This window comes from Acinonyx jubatus, chromosome C1 (genome assembly GCF_027475565.1).
Source record: "Acinonyx jubatus isolate Ajub_Pintada_27869175 chromosome C1, VMU_Ajub_asm_v1.0, whole genome shotgun sequence".
Lineage (NCBI taxonomy): Eukaryota > Metazoa > Chordata > Mammalia > Carnivora > Felidae > Acinonyx > Acinonyx jubatus.
Window position 1 is genome coordinate 138,282,620 of NC_069381.1, and position 18,166 is coordinate 138,300,785.

At 35.5% G+C, this 18,166-nt stretch overlaps 1 long non-coding RNA gene and 1 pseudogene across 1 annotated transcript in view; both read left to right on the forward strand.

The window, feature by feature from the left end:
• LOC128314031 (uncharacterized) overlaps positions 1–18,166 on the forward strand; it is a 215,043-nt gene that overhangs the window by 180,958 nt on the left and 15,919 nt on the right. The window lies entirely within an intron of this gene.
• Positions 6,837–8,872, forward strand: LOC106971523 (40S ribosomal protein SA-like; annotated as a pseudogene).

The following is an 18,166-nucleotide window of genomic DNA, read 5'->3' on the forward strand; positions in this document are numbered from 1 at the left end:
TTGCCCATTATTGATTAACCACATATTTCTCCCCCTCAGTTTTAATGAATAATCCCAGTTAGACATCACCTAGGTCCTGTAACACCCTAGGAAGTCTGCTGCTTCAGAGGTAAAGCCATCAGATTCTGCATATCACTGGTAAACTCCCCTCAGCCCCAAACCCTTATTAACTGCTTTAAGAAGTTCCAGCAGCTTTGTTATATATTAGACACTTCTCCGACTGTACCTTTAGCTGACAGTATAAATACATTCATTTTGCTGTCACATTAATTGATTTTAGCTAATTAGGGGCATTTTTTTTTGGCCTTAATTTGATAAAGAAGTGTGAATGCATTTTTCCCCCACAGCAGGCTTGTTATTTGCTGGGGTATTAGGAGAGTGTTAATTAGGCACAGTTCTTCTGTCAGGTTGATGGTTCTAAACAGCATTCACCACACAGACTAAAATGGGCAGAGCAGAATCTGGGTTTTGGCCACCAGTGTGATTTGTCAGAGTAGGTTAGCTACCTCTGGAATGGAACTATGATGTAGGTGAGTCTGTGTATGCCAAGAAAGCACCAAATCTGTTCTTTCCTTTCACAAATATTCCTCATAGCTGCGCCTCCTTTTCCCTCATTTCAAAACCTCTCAGGAAGCCATCTCTCCTCAGTCACTGTCATTCTCTCCCAAACCCTCCAGCCATCAGTTTTGTGTTCATCCTGGCCCTTCTTCATTTTAAGTCAAAATCACAGGTTTTGAAAATTCACTGGCCCTGAAGTATTTGCAGAAGATCTGTTGAATGGTTTGGGCCCAAGGATTTCTTTGTTCGGTTTCTTCTGCTGAAGGCATAACTGGGCTGACTGTCTGCTGTCCCCGAAGCAGTGAAGCAAAGGGAAACAGACAACAGAGCAGTTGAGACTCTTGCTAGGAGCTTGTTTGTAGATGGAGCCCATTCAAGGTCTTTTGTTTATTTGTGAGGCTTTTCTTAGGGAATGCATAAAAAAATGTGAAAGAAGTAACTGTTTAGGGAAGGAGGAGAAGGGATGTTTGACAACTGCACTTTCAATTTTGTGAGAAATGCTCATTTATATAATGTGAATTTTCTGTGAAGATACAGTTGTTCTCTAAGGCATGTGTTTCGTATTTCCTTTGTTTTCCTTTGCAGCTCTATACTAATCCTTTACACATTTGTACCCCATCCTGCTTCTGACCAATCTATAAATAATAAGAACAAATAAAATCATCTCTGAGGGGGTACCTGGGTGGCTCAGTCGGTGAAGCGTCTGACTTTGGCTCAGGTCATGATCTCACAGTTTGTGGGTTTGAGCCCCGCATCAGGCTCTGTGCTGACAGCTCAGAGCCTGGAGCCTGCTTCAGATTCTGTGTCCCCCTCTCTCTCTGTCCCTCCCTGGCTCACACTCTGTCTCTCTGTCTCTGTCTCTGTCTCTCTCTCAAAAATAAATAAAGACTAAAAAAAAAATTAAAAAATGTCATCTCTGAACATCCTCCAGTTATTACATTCAAGCATTTTGATTCTGCAAATCAAACCTCAAATGTTAATCTCACTACCAGAATTTTCAAAACCTTCACTGGAAATGTCTGCTCTTGTCTGCTGTTTATACCTGCCTTTGAGTCATAGAATATATGTGTGTGTAAAAGAGGATGGAAGGAGGAATCCCTGCACAGAATGCCTAGTTCTCTGACAGAAGTATTGATAGAGTGGAAAGAATATGATATTTGGAGATTCCATCCATCCATTAGTTATAAACTTGTTTACTTGGTCTTTGTGAGTCTTACTTGTCTTCTTTGTAAAATGCAAATAATAATGCCTATTCTAGCATAGTTGTCAATATTAAATATGTATTTTTCTTTTGTCATCCTGGTGGTCATCCTGGTCCTTCTTAACTTTAAAACAAAAGTCACAATCTTTTAACAATGGTTAGCAAATAAAAGGTGTTTGTTTATGTGATTGCTACCTGTAGTCCTCCATTAATATGAGCTCCATGAAGATGGCGTATACGTCTCATTTCAACACTGTCGCCAGCTTCTGGCATGTGGCAGACATTCAATAAACATTTGTTGTATAGCTCAGTGAAGTGTCAGCTATTAGGGCACCTGATATTGATGTGATTGTTATTTTTTGTAGTTAAAATTTACTAGCTAAAATTCAACATAAAAACAAAAGCAGTATTTATATTTGTATTTGAAAGTAAGTTTGAAAATGAGTTATGTAGACTTTCAACTCAAGAACACAGGAAAAGCAAATCAAAGCCAAAGAAAGTAGAAAGAAGGAAATCCTAAAAATAAGATCAGAAATGAGTGAAATAAGAAATAAATATGAAATTGAGAAAATCAACAAACCAAATGTGCTATTACTAATAAAATTCATAAATCTTTAATAAGAGAAAAGAGAGAAAATAAAACATTACCAATGTGATAGATTTAGAAAGTGGTTATTAACATGGATATTAAAAAGGTTTAAAAGCAATATTGAAAAAATGTTAGACATCTACATGTAGGTGAAATTTTAAAATTTTATGAAACATAATTGACCAAAAGTGATAGTTTAATCATCTGTTTTTTGGGGAAATTGAAAATATTATTACAAACTTCCCACAAGACAACTTCAAGACCAAATGGCTTCCTCATGAATGCTTCTCAATACTTATAATGAGTGATCTTATAAAAACCATTCCAGATTATAGAAAAAGAGGAGCACCTCTTAACACATTTTATGAGGTCCATGTAACCTTGATACCAAAATCTGACCAAGACAGTACCAACAAAGGAAAATTAATAACCAAATATTGATGTGAATAATCTTTAAAAATTTGCAAATATATTCTATAACAATATATAAATCCCCATGACTTATATATATAAACATCATTTTTAACAGGGCAAGTTAATAAGGAGATCAGTCAAAGTCACAATTATGTTTATAGCAGCACTATGTTTTAAAAGTCATATACTGGAAACAACCCAAATGTCCTTTAACAGAATAGGTATATAAATTGTGGTAAGTTTATAAAATAAAATACGCTACAGCTATGAGAATAAATGAACTATAACTAAATGCAAACAAGTGAATATCACAAAGATAGTATTGAGCAAAAGAAGCCAGGCAAAGTATTATAAATCAGATGTTGGTTCGGCTTGGATGGCGGTGGTAGTGACTGGGAGGATGCAGGGATATGGTTGGAAATTGTTTTTTCTTACATAGATGAGTGTTACTTAGATGTGTTCAACAGTGAAAAATCATTAACATATTCAGTTATGATTAGTGCACCGAGATGAATGTTTATAGTACTTCCAAAAAAAGGTCAGATGCAGCACACACACACACACACACTCACACAAATGTAACAATGTAGCCTAATATTTGGCCTGCAAAGCTTAGTTAGCCTTTGTGTCCATGGTCTGTAGCTTCAGATTCCCGTTGTGACCATTATAGTGTCTAACGAATAATATTTGCTATAAAGTAAGGGGAAAAATTAAGTAAATGAAGTAAGAACTAAGTTGCTTCGTCTGGACAGCAGGTGCTTTTATAAATGTATAAATAGATGTGTCCATAATATGCATATTGCTTTTTTTACTTATTTTTTTTAAATAGTAAATAAAAATATATATTATCATTTTTTAATGTCCAAAGAGCATTTTATTACATAGATATATTAAAATCCATTTAAAAATCACCTTCCTCTGAATATTTTAGATGGTTTTCAAATTACTGCCATTCTAACTAGTGCCTAAATAGGCTCCCTCTACAATGACTAGAGGGCTCTGCTTCTGGCAATCTGTCATATACATTCCATTTCATCATTGTTCACTGCCAGGTGCTCACAATTCACATGGCAGAGAGAACGGCCATCTCAGTACATCCAAGAATCTTAATCATCCCTGAATTCTTCTTTCCCAAAATGGGAAACTTATTTTAACATAATGTTCCTTGAGACACTCCTGTTTAGAGATCTAAGACGGTCTAGGTAAAGGAACAATTCAAAACTTACTACCTTAAACTCTGCTGTATTTGCTGAGAAGGCTGGGATGTTATAGAGCAAGTGTTCTGAAACTTTGCAATAATTTACATTTTGCGCATTTTTAACCTGAAAGTGAAATGCTAATTTTGTGAGCATATTTTAAATTCCTACTAATGCCTCAGCTTTTCAGCTTTTCTTATTCCAGTAGAACCAAATTCTGGTTAAAAGAAAATTAAAGAAAGAAAGAGAAATAGAAGAATAGCTCTGAAAACATACTGGTTCCTCACTTTTCTTGACACCATATTTCCATCTAAAAGAATGCACATTACACTTTCAAAGTGGTAAATAGATGTTCATAATTCATTAATTTGTAGTTCAAAAGTGAGGACAAATGTACTTCTGTGTCACCATATATTTAAAGAAGAGTAAGAGAATGTGATTCTGACCTCATTGCAGTGAGATTATTCACAAAAGGAAAACAAAATGACCCTTCTTTGCATCACATACACCATCTACACTACTGAACACAACTGACTCTTTGCCATAGCTCTCTAGGACAGAGAGAATAAAGGAGATAAATTCATTGAGAGAGTTGCACAAAGCAGACCTGGCCAGACACTCAAATTCTGTAAAACTTGATTCGAGTCGAATCAGGAGGGAAGTTTCCTTTTCGAAACACATAGTAGATGGCATCTCCTTCCTTTAAAATGTTTAGATAAGATAAGCAAGTTCATAGCAATATATAGTGTCACTTTCCCAGGAAAATATGTCTTGGAGAATGACTGATTCAGTTGTTTTTTGATAAATAAAACTTTAAGTCATCTTGCATCAATTCTTTTCCCTTCAATCTGTCACTTTACTCTGGTTTATAATGAACCCAATCTGTTTGGATGTGTAAGTAAAAGTTCATAAAAACAAAACTAGAAGAATAGGGAAATGTGCTATCATGTATTTTTAGTTTTTTATGCCTTTGAAAAAACTTCTTATTGATTTTGTACTCTAATACTAAGGTAGCTTTGAGTAGCCGTCATTCAGGGGTAATTTGCTCTGAAATCCTTGTGAACTGACCTATTTGCTAAAGAGTGTTTTTTTCCTCCCTTTAGAATTGTTGACCATATTAGGCTTTCCACAAGATAGAGATAGAGCTGCTTCGAAATCCATAGAAAGGTGACAACATAGTAGGATAAATGAACTAATTGTTCCTCAAATAAAATCTCTGAAAAGATTTAAATGAACATCTGTTTGAAGAATAGAGCTATTAAAGGGAATGTTCTGCACAAACAATATGTCACACAAAATAGTTGTACAATAATGCTGTGAAATTGTTTAATTAACTCATAAAAGAGGGAATCTAGTAAAGGAAATGTATGCAGTGCACTCTGGAGATATTTGACAGTCTTTAAGAGCAGATGTGATTATGATTGTAATTATTTTAGTAAATTGGACCATAATTTCTCTTTCTGTTGTAAAATAAGACACAGTATATTATGAATCCTAAGTACAAAAAAACCCTTTAAACATAAGTAATTCATGCAAATCCTGACTTTTGTTGAAGCTATGGTATTGCTATCATTACCTGTTTTTCCTTGAGGTGTACCTTTGTAAATACAACAGAGAAGAGTAAGTTTTCAACAGGTAAACAGGTTGGATTTTTTTGCGTACTTTGTGGAAATTGGTTTCAATATTTTCAGATATGACTTTCACCATAGATTTGGATCGTAAAACATATTTTTATCTCTAGGAAGTTCTAATTATTTATAAGATCATGGTGTGTAGTGAATATGGAGTAATTTTATTTTGTTATCAGAGAAACTCCATCAGAGACCCTATAGTGCTGAACATGACAGCTACAATGTTTTGTGGGTTTTTGTTTTTTTTTTTTAAATGTGCGAGGTCAACCAGTTTGACTTGAAGTGGATTTGTTGACTACCATGATATATATTAAGTTTGTTTGATATTAATATGCAGATTTATCATATCTGTGCCCTTCTATTATTTTTCAACCTTATTCATTTTGGAAATTGCATATTTTTATATTCATAACTTTAGTCAGTAATTATGAGAATGTTACATTTTCTGTGTATTGCCTTTATCACTCTTATTAACTAAAATTACTGCTAGAAGGAAATTAATCAGACAAATTAGTATTCTTATTCATGAAACGTAGATTATAGTAAACCCCAAGATTAAGACTAATGAAACAATTACTTATTTAATCATTATTAAAAATGGGAACATTGCTCAGATATCTCACAGTAACTGCAGCAAGCTTTGGAAGTAGACAAATGAATGTGTTTTTCTTGACTGCTCTTTCATGAAAGCAAGATTGTTATCACTTGCTTGGAGTTTTTCTTTCATATTTGATATTTTCCCTAGGGAAAAAAGTCTCTCTTACTAGAAAAAGATAAAATTTAATTTCTTCAGTAGAAGAAACTTAAGCCATTCTCACTATGACTTTTCCAAATTTAAGATGTATGTGAAAGTGTTAGAAAGTCAAGGCCATAGACACTTATAGGCAGGCTATTTTTGCTACTTTATAATAATAGACACCATATTAGAAGCATAAATATTTACTTAAGGTATTTCTTAAAACAATTGAAAAAAATTAATTTAAGGTAAACATATATTAAAAAGCAAAAAGTGTTATAGGAGTAATAGTAAAATTACATAATTCTCTGCAGGTTATGTCAGTGGCTTCCTGTTGCCCATTGACAGCCATATTTAATCATTCCTCTATTTAGGTCTTCTGGTGAATGCCTTAATATTATACTGCTTTTCTTATTTCTCAATTTAGACATTAGCAGAAAGTTAGTGATTTTTTGCTATGATAGTAAAGATTTTATTCACACTACTTCCCGTATTTTTTTCCCTCTTTGTCTAAAAAAATTCTGGAATAGTAACTTTATTGGGAACTTTTGCTAATCTAAATATTATATTAAAATATATTTCTTTTTGTATCAAATCCAGACATGCTTTGATTCCTGATATTGTAAGGTGAAAATTTCAGCATTCTTAACACTTCCTTACTCTACTTTCTACTATACTTGGGTAGTTGGACAAAATAGTGGATGAAATTGGAATTTTAAATTTGAATTTTAAATAAACAATTAATTTTTTAGTGTAAGTATGTCCCAACTTTGTATAAATTCATTTGTCAGTAGATAAAGTAACATTTAATTAATTAGACATGAGAAAGATGAATATATTGGGGGATTCAAAAATAAGATAACCAATTTACCTGTATAACCCCCAAAGTCTTAGGAGTTTGGGGTGCCAGATACTTCTATATTGGGTTTAGGAGATAAAGCTAAAATCAGAAAGATTGGTGGAAATTATGTTTAATCTAAGGAGTAGCTAGACTCCCAGATCACCTCCCTAAGTCATCATGGCCAGACTAACTCCCAAGTCAGAATAATTTCCCAGCAGAAGAAATGAAGTTTCCATTTCTGGCACAGTTGATCTAAAAACAGTTAATTTAGGGATAGCAAGCAAAACTAAGCATAGGGTGTGGCCCTGAATTCGATACAAGAAGATTGAATGAAAATCTATGTTCTGTAGTGGGAGTCTAACAGCAGTTTTTTCCCTTTTGACTCAGAATGCTGATGGCAGCACCACTAAGAAGTAGCCTAGAGAGTTCCTATTCTGTGCTCAAAAGACTGGCTCAAAACAGAAGGTTTACAAAACTATCACATGTCAAGTGAAAGAGCATGGTCCCCTCTTTATTGCTCATGGTAAGAGCTACCAATCCACATTTTTTTTTCCTCCCCCAAACAGAGTAGTAGGACCTCACTTGTCGATATAAATTGTTGGCCAGGGAAAATCAAACATTGGAATTTCCTAATGCAGAAGGCAAAGACCAAAATGAACAAGTAGAAAAGGGGGACTCAGAGGAAACAAAGTTGATAAGGAAAGAGAATAAAACTTAAAAAGCAAAAAACCTTTCTGCACTACCTGGGGTGGGGTTCATATGACATTGTTTTGCATTCCCATTGTAACTTAAAGGGAAACTTTCAGATGTTTTCACAATGTTCAGAGCCCCAGATGTCCTGAAAATGAAGCACAAGGATGTCCTCAAATTCCTTGCAGCAGGAACCCACTTAGGTGGCACTGACCTTGACTTCAAAATGGTACCGTACATCTACAGGAAAAAAAAAAAGTGATAGTATCTACATCATAAATCTGAAGAGAACCTGGGAGAAGCTTCTGCTGGCAGCTTGTGCCATTGTTGCATTGAAAATCTGGCTGATGTCAGTGTCATTTCATCCAGGAATACTGGCCAGTGAGTTGTGCTGAAGTTTGCTTCTACTACTGGAGCCACTTCTATTGCTGGCCATTTCACTCCTGCAAACTTCACTAACCAAATCCAGGCAGCCTGCTGGGAGCCAAGACTCCTGGTGGTTACTGATCCCAGAGCTGACTACCAGCCTCTCACAGAGGCATCTTATGCTAACTGGCCTGCCATTGTTCTGTGTAACACAGACTCTCCTCTGCGCTATGTGTACCTTGCTATCCCTTGCCACAACAAGGGATCTCACTCAGTGGCTTTGATGTAGATGCTGGCCTGGGAAGTTCTGCATATGTGTGGCACCATTTTCCATGAACAACCATGGGATGTCATGCTTGGTCTCTACTTCTTCAGAGGTCCTGAGGAGATTGAAAAGGAAGAGCAGGCTGTTACTAAAAAGGCTGTGACCAAGGAGGAATTTCTGGGTGAATGGACCACTCCAGCTCCTGAGTTTACTGCTACTCAGTCTGAAGTTGCAGACTGGTCTGAAGGCATACAGGTGCCCTCTGTGCCTAGTCAGCAGTTCCCTCCTGAAGACTGAAGTGCTCAGCCTGCCACTGAAGACTGGTCTGCAGCTCCCACTGCTCAGGCCACTGAATGGGTAAAGAACAACCACTGAGTGGTCTTAAGCTGCTCTTCAACAAAGGCAAATAATGTTGAAATAAGGTTAACAAAAAATAAACAGTTTCTAAATGAGAAGAAGAAGGGGAAGAAGAAGGAGAAGAAGAAAGAAGGAGAAGAGGAAAAGTAAGGAGAAGAAGAAGAGGAAGAGGAAGAAGCTACAAGTAAAATTTTCAGTAAGATAAGACATTGCATTTGAAACAAGAACGAGATATTTTTCAAGGGAGCATCTCTTGAACAAGAAAGAACTCTTTCAAAATACAAACAGGATAAGGATAAACCTTAAAATCAGTAAAATGTTTGGAATATGTACTTGAGGCAGTCTTCCCATAGGTAACATCAAAAGACAAAAGTATGAAAACTTGGGAGAAAAGTTAGGAAAATAAAAGGTACGACTAATGAATAATATGAATCTGTTCCAAAAGGTAAAGCTAATGAATAATCTGAATTCCAAAAAAGAGAATAGAACAAAGTGTAAAAAATTATGAGGTAATAAATTTCCTAAATCTAATGGGCATGTTTTCAGATTGAAAGAGCTCACAAGGAACCTAGAAAAAAAAATCCACAAAAAAAAACAAAAAACAAAAAACAAAAAAAACCACACTAACACTGGAGAAATGGGTCATGAAATTTCAGAACATCAGTGATGAAGAAAATTAAGGTCTGGGGCATCTGGGTGGCTCAGTTGGTTGAGTGCCTGACTCTTGATTTCGGCTCAGGTCATAGTCTTGCTGTTCATAGGTTCAAGCCCCATATTGGGCTCTGCACTGTCAGTGCAGAGGATTGGGATTCTCTCTCTCTCTCCCTCTCTCTGCCCCTCCCTCTTTCTACCTGCCCCTCTTCCGCTCTCTCTGCCCCCCCCAAATTAAATAAACTTTAAAAAATAAAATAAAATCTCTTAAAAAAAGAAAGAAAAAGTAAAGAAAGGTCTGAAAAAGTGACAGAGTAAAAGAAAGAAAGGAAGAAAACAGAGGAAAAAGAGGGAAGAGAAAATCATACCATTATAGTTCAAATATCAACCTCTTTTCAGATTTTCAACAGAAACATAAAAACCTAGAAAACAGTAGAGTACTGAATTAGAATCATAAGGAAAAATAATTTCCAAGCTAGAATACTATACTCAGCTAAACTGTCAATCAAATGTGAAGGCAGAAAGAAAATAAAAATATTTTCAGACATGCAATGTCTCAAAAACTTACTTCCCATGAAACTTTTCTCAGGAAGTCACTAAAAAATGTGCTAGTAACAAAGGGGGGTAAACTAAGGAAGAGTAAAACATGGGATCTGAGTCACAGGGAATAAACAGAAGGATGATGAAGAGAATTTCAAGATAATGGTGAAGAAAAGTCAAGAAAACAGTTTCTCAGCAAGTCCAAATTGGAGAGGAGACAATCTCCCAGAAAAACCAAATGTTTACAATGAAGGGAACATAATTATATTATCTGGGTGAGCTCTAATGTAGTTATAATGATATATGTATTAAATATTAATTTGATAAAAATTATAACATAATTAGATTGAGAAGATGGCAATAAGTTAAGAGAGGCAAAGAGAAAAGAGGAGGCTTGTAGAAAGACTCAAATTCTCTTCTTGTATCATTGGAATGCATTAGATATACAAAAAATGGAAAAGTCAAGACATAGATATGTAATATTTTGTTTATAAGTAAGAAGTGAGTAGCAGAAAAAACAAAAAGAGATGAAAATGATTACTTGTGATGATCAGGACTTTGGCATAGGGAAAAATGCAGCAAAAAAACATCTTTTTTTTTCTTTTGTTACCTATAAAGGTATTTTTCTTTAAAATTATGTGTATGTATTACTTTAATAAATGAATATAATATATAATAAATGAACAAATAACAATATAGTGAATAAACAGATAAGAGTGTTAATATTCATTTTCTTACAGACAGGAAGAAAAGAAAGAATGAAATAAAGCCAAATGAATACAGTAAAAGAAAGCATCAGATTACCTGCAAGTATAGGAACATGGACACTTGACAGCTTAGTGGAAAGGTGATGATATTTTTCTGGAGCACGTCACATAGTGCAGTTTGTAAACTAATGAGAAACAGAAAGTGAACTGAATGTGTCAGCGTTCCTTTTTTAGTGCTCACAGTACTAAGACCTTTGTGGAGAATACTAATAGGCTTGTGTATTGGATTCTTGTTGGAAGTGGAAAGGCAGAGACACCACCAGGATACCTCTCTGCTTGTAGGAGCCATAGACACAGATACTCAGACTTGCTGCATTGTATCCTTCTCTAACATGGTTTTTAAAAGCCTAGAAAATAGGTCACCACTGAAATGAAAACTTCATCAATGCCCTTTGCAGACTAACACAATTCTTCAGGACTCTACAATTTGGAGTGATCATCAAGCATCACAAAAAGACTTGGCTTTGTTTGCTGGAGTCTTGAGATAAATGAAAATAATCAGAAGGAAGAGGGGAAAAAAAAGCTGTGTATATATATATATATATATATAGATAGATATAGATATAGATATAGATACATATATATATATACATATATATACACACACATATATACATATATATGTTTTTATTTATTTATTTTTATTTGTTTATTTTGAGAGAGAGAGAGAGAGAGAGCATCCACAGGAGGGGCAGAGAGAGAGAGAGAGAGAGAGAGAGAGAGAGGGAGAGAGAGAGAGAGAGACAGAGAGAGAGAGAGAGAGAGAGAACGAACTCCAAGCAGGCTGCTCACTATCAGCACAGAGTCCTACACGGGGCTCGATCTCACAAATAACAATATCATGACCTGAGACAAAATCAAGTTGGACACTTAACGGATTGAGCCACCTAGGTGCCCAAAACCTATATATTTTTTTATGTCTGTTATGGGATAGGCCTTAAGACACTTCCATGTACCTTATATCATACAATCTCCCCCAAGGCAATGGGAATTAAATATAGTACTGATACACATATGGCAAAGAAAAGTAACTCTTAGATTTCCAGGAGATATCACAGCTTTATTAAGCAGGTGCTGAGCTCAGTAGAATTCAACATTTCATAGGGTTAGTAGGATACTACTAGCAATGTAAAGTTAAGCTACACTAATAAAATTATGGAATCCAGATCAAGGAAGATACTGGTTTCACTTTACTTTGTCTGGGTCATACCACATTTGGAGTGTTATGGGGTTTAACACAAACCCCAACTTGTTAAGTTGGGACACAAGCTGAATAAAGAAACAATGGCTGTGAGGAGAATCAAAACCAAATTGTGAGGATAAATCAGCATTCACATGTTACATATGTTATGTTCAGATGAGAAACATTTAGAAGAACCAAGGAGTTAAGCCTGGAAGAAGGAAGATTGGAGCACATTATGACTACCTTTTAAGTATTCTTGTTTAGAAGGAATATATTTTATTCTGAATTGCTTCTAAGACTGGATAGATAGACACACAGAAGTTATAGGAAGAGCCTGATGGAGTAATTTCTAATAAATGGTGAGTGAGAGACAAATTACAAATTCTCACAAATTACTTACTGACCCTTTGTTGGAAATGTTTGAGTAACAACCAGATGATCATCAGTTAAACACTTTGAGAGAGGATCCCCACACTGGAATAGAGATTGTGCCAATTGCGATGTAAAATCAGATCTAGGTCTAATATTCTAGGTACTTAGATATGTCAATTTTAATATTCGGTCTCCAAATACTGATTATTCAATAAATAAACATTGGCTATATCCTGTATGTCAGAAAACAAAATGGACATTGTCTTACCTACTGCAATGTTAAATCCAGCAGAAGGGCTAATAATTAAGCAGATAATTATAGAAATAATTAATTTTAATTGTAATGAACATTATGAAGAAGTAAAGAATATTATGGCAATATATAATGCACACTCTAATTTAGTTAGGAGGGACAGGGAAGATTTCATTAAGGAAGTGATGTTTAAGCAGAGACCCAAAGGTTAAGTTAGACTACTTAGGAAACGACTCCAGATTCAGGGTTGAGGTTCATTAAAGTGTCGTGGATTAGGAAACTATATATACTGAAACAAAAGATTCTAACTTAACACTCAACCAATCTTACAAATGTCCTTTAGCATCTCCCTTGTTTATTGGTGTGTGATTGATATTGTCTGAAGGTTGCTTTTCTGCTTTATGGGAAGTCCTCTGCTCAGAACCTAGTTGTTTTGCTTTGCGTTCATACTTTGGGAACTTTTAGTTTGATTGATTTTGTTGTTGTTGTTGACTCTAACACTAGGACCTACTACTCTATATTTGTAGGAACTCAGATAAGTCAGATTCTGGATTATATGCCACAGAGGCAAGTGGGTTTGCATTCCTGCCCTTGATTTTAGAGCTAAAAATACTGTGGTTTAAATGCCACCTGCAAAACAAAGATGTGAGTGAAAAATGGCTCTAGGAATAAATGAACTCATCCTTCTCTGGAGTGTATTTCAGAAACCTACAGAGTAAAATCTTTCATCTAAATTAAAGATGGACCCTCACAAAACTTCAAAGAGTTTGATGGTATGAAAGGAGTAGCCAGGGCCTATGAAGTGCTGGTGAATAATTACAATCTGAGATTTATTGGTGACTACTCTTGTGTCCTTAAAAGGTTGGCTGACCAGATAAAACCAGGCATTGGCTAGAGGGAGGACTCTTGAACCTCTCTATCTTTTGAAGTTTCTAAGGAGTCTTCCAAGGGGAAAATCAGCATTCACATGCTATATAAGAAGATCTTTACATAGACCTAATGGATTCAACTGCCTCAGGATTCTTCATTTGACAATGTCCGATTCAGTGGCTGAGAAATGTCATTATGCTTTAGATCTTAGGGTTATCCATCATGCCTGCTAAGAGTTGAATGGAACATTCTTATGTTTGTGAGATATGTTATTGAATCTACAGTGTTGGTTAGTTTTAGATCAGTTCAACAAAAAAATCATTTTACAATGGCATTTGACACAGACCTTATCAGGGATTGTGTAATCAAAGAGTGTCACCTATAACATGAATATGTGGAAATTCTTGAGTGAGTTTTCATAGCTTTGAGCAGTTCTCATAGTGTGACTCAAGGTAAGACACTCAGGTAGTGGCTTTTATTTAATACTGAGGATGGTGAGGTTTCTAAATGCTATGAACATAGGTCCTTTCAATAATAGAGCTTACAAATGTGGTCTTCAAGTTATATAACTAAGCATCAAATTGTCACACTAAAATTGAAAGCTGAGCATTTTGTCAGTGACACCTTTTGTCTTCATTCCAAAATCTTGACTTTAATTTTTGAAAGAATTGCTTGTTTGCATAATGCTACCCTAGAAAAGATAGTTTATGAATGAAACAAACTGGTCACTTCAATTTATCTTGAATAATATTGATAAACAAGATAAGACAGGAAATGTGGAGAAGAAAAATTTGAAGACTTATTTATCTCAGTCAGTTATTCCAGGTCAATTATTGGGTTTTGAGCAATTCAAGCATAATCTATGAAGACCACAAGACATACGGAATAACAGATCCCAAGATGGCAGAATAAAACACCTTTAAATTAAGAGAAACAAAATTTAGAGAAACAATAATAAACTCTCAAAGAATTTATTATAGAAAATATGTAACATCTGTGCATAAGGTACAGTTTATAGACTGTCTAAAGATTATTCCCACTTCTAATCCCTTATCGTACATTATAGACATGTATTTTCCAATATATACTAAATATATTCTCAATATATTATTGAAAAATAATAGCTCATATTTATTGAGAGTTTACTATGCTCTTGGCACAGCTAAACTGTTTACATATATCATCTCATTTACATTCACAACACCTTTCTGAGGTAGGCACTATTGTGATTTCCATTACATATGAAGAAACTGCTTCTTAGAGGGGGAGGAAATAATCCAAGGTTTATACAGCTAGCAAGTGTTAAAGACAGAATTTGGAATAAGGCTTTCTGAGTTCAGAGGCTGGCTCTTAATCTCAAAATGTACTGCTGGCTACATAGCAACACAGCTGACTGAAAAACAATGAATTCGAACAACTTGTCTCCTTTGCACACCCTTAAACAGCTAGTTTGCTTTTAAAGTGATTTCTCATTTTTTTGAATTGTCTCTGAACTGAGTATTTTGAAATTTTGCAGACATTGTTACAAATCATACCCCGATTCACGTGAAGTAAGATCACAGGTGGTGTTCCTGTATGAGTCAGGGGATGTTGAGAATTCTGGAGGTAATATCTGGACTTTAGTGTGACATTGGTAGGTTAATTGTGACTGGAGGCTATGATTCCTTTTATTAATTGCTTTATCGTCTGGTTTACATTAGACCTGAAGACCAGGTGGATGGTGACTTGTAACAGGTAAATGAAGAATTTAGGGGGAGAAATCATGATCATACTTTTAGGAACAATTGGGTAATCAAGTTAGAGTTTTTAGCATGGAGACTTTCCTTTTTCAACAGTCTCTTCCCTGAAATGTACCATTCCTCTGGCACCTTATAGCTTTCAGAAACATGGTATAATTTATTTTCAAAGACCTGCTTGCTAGGTTAGAGGAGGTCAAGAGCCTTGAGAGTGAAGAGGACAGCCAGGTAGAGAGAGAGAAGACGATCTGGCAGGCAAAGTTAGCCCCAGCAATTCAAAGGAGAAATCAGAACAATAATGTGATGTTTGAACAAGTTACATAAATTATTCAAGTTCCTCATTTTCTGGATATGTTTTTCTTTTCCACTGCATGATTTTAACTTTTTAAATATATTTTTACCCAAGTGGTTTTGATTGGAAGTTTATTTACACAGACAGGTCTAATGTCGAGTACTTGCATTCTTCTGCAGTTTTCAAGTTTGATTACCCATTGACAGAATCTTGACACCTAAATGAATGGTTGAAGGAATAAGGTAAAGTTGTTGGTTTTCCCCTCAGATACTCTTTTCATTGTGGTAATATGTAGTATGATGTCCTTGGGCAAGGAAACAATTTGCCTTGATATTCCACGGGAGTAAAATTATTTTTGATTGGGCATTGTTAATTTCTCAAATCTATAAGAAATTTATTTTTAAAAAAAATTTTTTTTCAACGTTTATTTATTTTTGGGACAGAGAGAGACAGAGCATGAACGGGGGAGGGGCAGAGAGAGAGGGAGACACAGAATCGGAAACAGGCTCCAGGCTCTGAGCCATCAGCCCAGAGCCCGACGCGGGGCTCGAACTCCCAGACCGGGAGATCGTGACCTGGCTGAAGTCTGACGCTTAACCGACTGCGCCACCCAGGCGCCCCAAATCTATAAGAAATTTAAACCTCACTCTTGAATTAAGTGGTGAATGACAAAAATATTTTGACACATATGAATGAGGTTTTTGATTCAAAGACTAGGTTCATACAAGGGTCATTATTTTCTTAATTTTTCATTAGAGTGTCCAACTTAATGGTTATGTATCAATGTAACATAGGATCCAAAGGCAAAAATAAAAGTCCATATGCCCAATTCTAGTATAACACACACCAGTAGTACAATGTCTGCTGTGTGGAAAGATTGAGAAAGTTTCTTAATCAAATTTCTTACAAATCTTTGATGTCTGCTTATTTATTTTCTGAGAGCAGCAGCTTCTTCATGTTTGATGTCCCAATAGCAAGAGCCTGTTTCTGTTGAGTTGGATTATAGAAAGAGAGGTATGCTTACAGGGAAGCCCAGCTGGATGTATCCAGCTTTGCTGCCTTCGTTTCTTTCATCCTAGAAGAGAAAAGAAGACGAAGAGCAGTCATAGAATTGGTAATTGTATATTGGCAGAGTCTCAAATGATATTTATTCTATTATACTCACTTGCAACCAGAGGATTCATTTTTGCAGCAGAAGGAAGGTGGATAGCATGCAAATGCTTGGATTAAACATGCTGTAATGCTTCGAAACCCTGACCATCGGTCTCTGTGTTGTTTGTAGACATATTTTGCAGCTGTTACATTGGTGCTTATTTAGAACAATTAGTAAGAAAAACTAAAGTGATTTGCTTGATTGTAGTTTCCTACCAAATATTTGAATAGGTATCAGGTGACTATTAGGATGGAAGGAAAAAGTGCAAAAGTTTAGAATTTGGCCATGTTTCCACAACTGTTAAGTTTAAACAATCTTGGTACTGTGTTCAGTCTCTTAAATCTTATGGGTCTGATATTTCTTCACTTTTTATGAGACGAGAATTAGATTAATTGTTAGGGGATGTCACTGGAGGACCTTAGGTTAAGGGTTATTTTTTAATTTTTTCTTGGAAAGGAATGGAACTGGCAGGGACAAGGTCAGTTTTATATTATGTCTGGTGACAATTTCCAGGAAATTTGGTTAGTCAAACCATATGAATTCTTGGTCTCTATTGTAATTTGCCAAAAGGGATGCCCCCCCCATGGAAATTTTTACATTTGTTTTTATAATATTGGCATCTGTAAGTTCTTCATGGTACAAGGAATAAAATCTTGAGAAGGCGGCTGAAAAGATCTAAATCCTGAGATCCAGCAAATGGGAAACATTCTTTTCCACAATTGGAAAATCTAATTGCCCTTATTATATATACTGGATGGTGAGAAAAATCATTCCAGTAGTGAGAGAGGATTTATGAATTCAACCTACTTAATGTACTCTGATGAGACTGGACTTGATTTTTTTTTTTAATTTTTTTTTTTTTTTTTTAGCGTTTATTCATTTTTGAGACAGAGAGAGACAAAGCATGAATGGGGGAGGGCCAGAGAGAGGGAGACACAGAATCTGAAACAGGCTCCAGGCTCTGAGCTGTCAGCACAGAGCCCGACGCGGGGCTCGAACTCACGGACCGCGAGATCATGACCTGGGCCGAAGTCGGCCGCTTAACCGACTGAGCCACCCAGGCGCCCCTAGACTGGACTTGATTTTAATTCACATATTGTAATTTAAAATGATATTCTTAGGAAATCAGCAATTTATCATAAACATCAAAAACCTGAGACATTCAAATTAGAATAAGGAGGGTATTCATTCATGCAGCAAATATTTATTGAGCACCTTATAAAGGCCAGACACAAAGTATTTGTAAGACAAATTGAGCACGATAAACATATTCTCATTTTCATGGAACTTTCACCTTAATGCAAAATAATGGGAAACTATTTTGGAAAACTTATGGATAACTCTCAGCAGGCCATGAAATCAAGATATTTTCCTGTTGTTTGTTATGTACTCATTTAGATCCATGAAAATTCTGTGTTTCTGATTTACTTGTGCTAACATTAGCTTTTTAGTCAGACGTTGTTTGATGTTGGGTCTTGAACTAAGATTACGTATGAAAGAATAAA